A 6,000-nucleotide genomic window follows, 5' to 3' on the forward strand; every position below is an offset into this window, starting at 1 on the left:
ATAACTAGCTGTCTTCCCCTTAGTCTTACACTACTAAATTAGGGACGGCTAGCACAGATAACCCTCGTGTAGCTTTGCGCGAAATTACAAAAGAAACAAGCGACTGCCGACCTATTTTTATTATACACTAGTTTAATCATTACAGAGATATTATGTTCAACAGTTCTATTACGTATTGTTAATGTTAAATATGTTCTTATCACGTTACATTGTTATCAATCTGGGTATTGTTGTGTATAACGTTAAAAAAATCAATCTTTGTGATGAGAGTTTTTTTTCTGAAGTGGAGAGTTTGGTTCCCTGACAAGCGCGTGAGAACAGAATGTTCTGGCTCATGGTGTTTTTTCACACGTGCTATACCTGGGTTACTTTGAAATCTTGCCACTTAAAACCAACGTTTCAACGTTACTTTCATAGTTGTTTACAAAAATCTTCACCTGAGCCACTAGGTAACTGAAGACATTAAAATATTTTTGTTTTTTATTTCCACACAAAAACAACATCAAAATGATGAGAAACTTTGTCCTCTGAGAACCTCAGAAGAAGAAAATTTCGTAATCTCTAAATTTTCTAAATATGTACAAGTAAAGAAGACAACAGATTAACCATAATAAATAATTAGATAAGAGTTTCACATGTTTGGAACTGTAGTATATCATAAAACTGTACAAATGACTTCTGTCATGTGACAAACAAGAGTATGTCGTCACACTGAACTAAGTGTATGTATACCGTCCTGATACGGCTAGGTGGTGAGTGACTCGAATTCTTAATGTAACGAGTATGAATCCCCCACTCATGAAACTTGTTTGCCCATTCAGCTAAAGAGGCGTTATAAGTAACGGTTGATCCCAGAATTTGTAAATAAAAAGTAACTAACAGTTGATGGTGGATGGTGATGGCTATTAGCCTTCCTTCTTATTAACTAACAGTTGATGGTGGATGGTGATGGCTATTAGCCTTCCTTTTTATTAACTAACAGTTGATGGTGGATGGTGATGGCTATTAGCCTTCCTTCTTATCTCACTCAGGTAACTTGAGGACGGCTAGCGCAGATAATTCTCGTATAAATTTGTGGGAAATTTAAAAGTCAAACAAAGAAACAAAGAGCGTGTCAACATGATTAGGATATAAAAATCATTTAGTTAGCCTGTATACTTATGGTTAAATAAGAGAAATGTCTCTATAGACACCTGTGTATTCTAAAGTTAAAATAACTACGTTTTACTTATAATATCGCACATCGAGGCTCGTTTGTTCTAATGTTACAATAGCTACGTGTGTTCCACACGATTTATTGATCTATAAACCATTTGTGAATATACATGAAACACAACTACTTACATGTTACTATCCATTCTACCCTAATCACACAACTTCATTACCACTTACAGTTTTAAAGTCTTTCCACCACTACATGAGCCACTTCAACAGAAATGTATCACATGTAAATAACAAATAATCACTCACAGCTTCCTATTGGTTCGATCTGTCTCTCTACATGTTTCTATATTATTGTAATATATTCTTGACGTCAACTGTTACTGGAATCATTCTGATTGGTTGTGATGTTCTCAGAACTGTGCATCTCATTAAAAATACGACTATATAAGCTGAGTATCAGGACCCTAGTCTAACTGTATATTTACACTCCAATAAAACGTAGTCGAAGTGCCTAATAATTGAACACTCCTTGGTAATATAATTTTTATATCTTGTTTGAGAGTATTTCTTTATAATAGTAATTATAATGAATATTAAACTAAGTACAGATCTTAAGTACTTATTTGAATAATTATTTTTATCATGTTAACACAAACTAATATTTTGTTTTCATTTCATAAATTGATATTTTACCGCAGTCATGGTAACTTCAACGTTTTTCTATTCATTGTTAATTCTGTGTGTTTTCGTTGATCGGTCTGGTATTGTTCTTAGATATAAACTTTTTTTAATAAAGAAGTTTTTACTTTCATGTTTTATTAAGCTCGAGAAACCTCAAAGAAAAGAAAAATTTCAATATAAAATCATTTTTGTTGTTAAACGGTATTTACAAAATGTAATTTTTATCCTATAGAAATCTTACATTAGATGTTGTCCAGTTATTGTAATGGTTTTAGTGTCCCTGTGATAAATCGGGAACTTGTTTCTTCTGTAACTCTCTACTTCCGCTTATAAAAACTACCTCTGTTATCATATATCTGGAGCTAGTAAGATATAGAATTCATGGACTGTACTGAGTGTCGAGCTTTTATTTTAGGCTTTGTTAAAAGTTACATTTCTGTAACTGTATTAATACTGATTTTAACAGATCAGAGAAATGAAGACTACAACAATTATTATACTTTTGATGTTTACAACACTGTTGGAATCAACTCCAGGTGAGAGTATGAATTCTTTGACACCAAATTCATACAAACAGTTTAAATGGTATGATAGAAATATCAATTATAAGTTACGTTTGTCTTTATCGTTTAAGAAACTGCCACAATGTTTATTTCTTCTCATTAACGGAATGTAACATTAATATTATGTAACATATTATTTAATGAAAGTAAATTTATAACAACGACGTGTATCTAAAAATTCGAATATTGTCTATAATGAAAGAATGTAATAAATAATACTTCTCTTGACGACTATATATTTCACAACAATTTAAAGTGGGAAATTAAATTATTTTAAAATGATTACATGTGTGAAACAGCAACACAGGGTGACACAACCATGCATTTTTATAAATTTGTTCTTATAACTTTTGAAGTAAACATTTTAATTTAAATTGCATTTATTGCTACAACTGAATATCAAACTGAAAGTAAGTAATATAGACAATAATATAACAGATAATTGTTTCATATACTTTTGTTGTAAATTAACGAGTGTATAAAATACTAATTACATTAATACGACAGCTGTTTATATGATTGGTCTTGTGCTGTGGTCTTTTTTTTTTTATGGCATACAATCCACAGCCTTCAGAACAATATATCGTATTCTATACAATGTAATACACACATATTTTCTTTAAAAAATCTTAAAATCACCCATGAATGTCCCAAGATAAGAGTGATGGGTTAAGACAAGAGGTTAACAGGGGATCTACTCAAATTGGCCTCTCATACAGATCGTAATGTCATTACTTACTCATTACAAGTATCTTCAGTAGTATAAAACAATTGAACTAATATTGTCGATATACTGTGGAATATATTATGTCTTTACTCAGTAAATTGAAGAAAATCAAGGATATATTAAAGTGTTAGTTATAAAGTCAATTTTTTATTAGAATTCTCTGTCACAAATTAGGGTTCGTCTTCCACGATGTAGCCTCTAACTAATGCGTAAAATACGGTATTTAGTGTGCAAGCTAACCAACGGAGAATCACTTTAATGTGTTTCTATAGAGAAATTTTATGTACTTTTAGTGACGCAACGGAAAGTTGAAATTTGATATAAAATACTGTTCTGGAAACAAGAAAGTAGATTGGTTTATTGATTAATAATAATAGATTTTTACTGACAAACTCGTTAAATAACGTAACTGTTAAAGATGACTATTTTTTTGTGACGTGTTCTGTAACATTAACGGTTGATCTTGGTATTGACGTAATTTTAATAGTTTCATGAATATAATGTTTATTAGCTAGGCTTCACAAGTAGATAAACAGTGACGATTTAAAAATCATTATAAAATATTACAGGCGATATATATTCTAATGACGTCACTTTGTTTACTACCTGAACTAGTGGGGAATTTCCGAAATGGCATCGCATGTCCAACAAATTTTGTTCACTGTGATGTTCCTCCTTCATATTGTTGTGATGGAGCTGGAAATGGACTTCTAGGTATATATGGAGTTGGAGGTGGAGCTATAGGTTTATTTGGAAGTAAAAGTTTTGGAATTTGAATTACAGGAAGCATATGGTTTAAAGTGAAGAAGGAAGCGATATATTCTGAGGATATTTTAGTATCCATATGAAATTTTGTTGTCAATAAAAATAATTATTGTGTTTGTTTGTTATTAAGTTCAAAACTGACAAATGTGTATTTTAGTTATGACCACACCAAGGATAGAAACTTGAATTTTAACTTGATAAGATTTCGACGTTATCAGTTTCTCAACTGAAGTTAAGTGACTTTTAAGGTTTTAACCAAGTAGTTCCGAATAAAATATTTAAAAACATGTTTCGAAATAAAAATATGTTGTTTTTTTATAAGAACAAAGCCACACTGGTCTATCTGCTTTGTTCACTTGTGAATAATACATCGCATTTGAACGTTGTAACTACATAAACTTACCGCTGTGCCACAGGAGACTATGTGAAGACGATGGGTTAGCTGTTTTAGAATTTACTTTCATGAATTAAACAAATAGTAGAAGTAAAACGTGTGTATTGAACCCATCGTTTATTCTTAACGACAATAGCAACACTTAACGACTTGTGAATGAAAAAGGTTTGAATGAAGACAAAAAATAATTCATATCATGTGAAGAAACACTGAAGCTGATATTGAATTCCTTAACTCTGGGAAGAGAGCGATTGAAGAACAATACTTAACGTAACACTGATAACTTTCCACGCTTACATGGTAGATTCTAGAAGTTAATAAAGTATTTACAAAACCAACATATTTTTAACAAACGTTGTTGTTTGGAGTTTGTCGCTGGAGGACCTAAAGTAGGAACTGAAAATAGTTTACACATGGAAACGTTTCTTCAAACACTGACCATATTTATATAATTCGACATACATAAGTGTGAAATAGTACATTTTAAAGGATTTGTGAGTTTTCATTTACTGAACCAAATACAGTGTAATGTCTTATAATGGGTAGCAAGTTTAATGTGTTATTATTATACGGATAATAAGTTTCTGAGTTTGGTTATACAGCAAGTTACATGTGATTATCTTAATGCCGGAACATGAAATTAAACCAATGTGTTAAAGTACAAAAAGCACCGCTTAAAACCGAGATTCGATACCCATGGTGGGCATAGCACAGATAGCCCATTGTATAACATTGTGCTTATTTCCAAAACAAACCAAAGAAACAAGTACAGGAAGTAATTTGGTATTTAATTAAACGTCTCTCACACAGAAGTATCTACAGTATTATTATGCACCAGTTATTACATACAAAACATATTCTTACACTGTGATATAACGATGTGTTTTTCTGGTGTTAGTCTATTTAGAATCCTATACAGTTGAACTGTTGAAAAATTGATACTATAAACAAAATATAAATTACAAAGAACAGAAAGTCGTTTAGTATCTTATTTTATGTAACTAATAATAAATAATGAATAGCAGTGTTAGTTAGAGTGTAGTGATTAACCACAAACAACATATCTACTTTATTAAGTAACGAGACACTTTAAGGTTAGGAGTCTATTTTAAAACATATATAGTTGAACTGTCAATAAAGATGAACCTTGAACTTCAATTATTGGTAAATAATGGAAAATGTGTTTTCATTGTATTGAATGTCTTACGCAGTAAAAATGTCTGATACTAAGATGTTTAAAATTAATGTTATTATTTAGTCACATATAAACTAGTGTTGCTTATTTATCTTAAATCATTATAGTTTGTTGTTAATATTCTGATGTATTTTTAGTGTTAAACTGTTAATCAAAAATAAATAATATTTTATACACATTGTAGTGCTGAAGATTTAGTAGATGTTGTTATACACTATCAGTAATTGTCTACACTAGCGCTCTCTGTGAAACACTTATAATATATACCATTAAAATATTACGCTTCATGTGCAAACCGATTTATATTTTACATAATTTTATCAGCAGACACACATTATACTATATGTTCAATAGTTCTATCAAATATTGTCAATGCTAAATATGTTCTTATCACGTTATATTGTTAACAACCTATGTATTGTCGTGTATAACTTCAATTAAATCGATCTTTGTGGTGATCGTCTTTTCTGGGACGGAGAATTCGATTTCCAGGATAGGGCATTAGAACTAG

The 6,000-nt window shown here is 30.7% G+C and overlaps 1 long non-coding RNA gene across 1 annotated transcript; it reads left to right on the forward strand.

The window, feature by feature from the left end:
• Positions 1-1,581: 1,581 nt before the first annotated feature.
• On the forward strand, positions 1,582-5,640 carry LOC143242578 (uncharacterized). Its single transcript, XR_013022962.1, has 3 exons — positions 1,582-1,696; positions 2,312-2,381; positions 3,751-5,640. It is a non-coding gene; the product is annotated as an uncharacterized LOC143242578 (long non-coding RNA).
• The last annotated feature ends 360 nt before the right edge of the window (positions 5,641-6,000 follow it).

This window comes from Tachypleus tridentatus, unplaced genomic scaffold, assembly GCF_004210375.1.
Source record: "Tachypleus tridentatus isolate NWPU-2018 unplaced genomic scaffold, ASM421037v1 Hic_cluster_2, whole genome shotgun sequence".
Lineage (NCBI taxonomy): Eukaryota > Metazoa > Arthropoda > Merostomata > Xiphosura > Limulidae > Tachypleus > Tachypleus tridentatus.